The sequence below is a fragment of the Rhagoletis pomonella genome, unplaced genomic scaffold, assembly GCF_013731165.1.
Source record: "Rhagoletis pomonella isolate Grant_MI unplaced genomic scaffold, Rhpom_1.0 Rhpom_scaffold_00003, whole genome shotgun sequence".
Classification (NCBI taxonomy): domain Eukaryota; kingdom Metazoa; phylum Arthropoda; class Insecta; order Diptera; family Tephritidae; genus Rhagoletis; species Rhagoletis pomonella.
In genome coordinates this window covers 96,278,642-96,279,553 of record NW_023458557.1, presented here as the reverse complement: position 1 = coordinate 96,279,553, position 912 = coordinate 96,278,642, and positions in this window count along the sequence as shown.

The following is a 912-nucleotide window of genomic DNA, read 5'->3' as shown; positions in this document are numbered from 1 at the left end:
GGTGGCAGTTTCAAAAAAATCGGTTTAGCCGCTCTCGAGCCTTGCGAAAACTAAAAAACGGCTTTCAAAATATATATTAGCTGAGATATATTATATATTATAATTATATTTTGACAGTATCCGTTGTTTCAGATTGACGCAAAAAAATCTTGCCAAGTGACGAATTCGCCCCTTGATATGGTCGTTGCTCAAAGCTATTTATATTCGAAATTGCATTAAAACTGGAAAACAGGGATCTATAAGCTTATCCAGGTAAAAAGCTACCTAAGTACCGAATTTTAAGCAAATCGGACCATAATAAGATTGTTTCGAATAGATCGGTCCCTGGTTCACTTCTCGTAAAAAATGGAATTTTAAGCAAATCGGACCATAATAAGATTTTTTCGAATAGAACGGTCCCTGGTCCACCTACACGAAAAACATGGTGGTTACCGAAAGCTATTTATATACAAAATTTCATGAAAATCGGACCAGCCGTTCACGAGATTACCTGTTACAAAAAAACAGGGACTTCTCTTTATATAATTTGTATAAATGTATAGATATAGATATAGATATATGGCCTTATTCATAAAAAATAAAGTAACTTTATAAAAGGTTTATAAATTGAAAAATGTATGAAAACGTCAATTTATAAAGCTCTTTAAACCTACTTTATTTTTTATGAATAAGGCCAATAGATATCTACGTTCATTTATTATATGGTGGTTGCCATAGCCAGTGCCTTTTTGGTGAATCTGAAATCAGCTATTGCATTTACTAGTTAGTCTTTTGCCCTACACATGAATTTTGTTTACTTGGATCCTATTCAACCTCTACACAATTCTGCATATGATAACATCTCAAAAACATACAACTTCTTAAAAGACTCTGATCAACTTTGTCGTATCTAACTTGCCCTCATTCACCAGT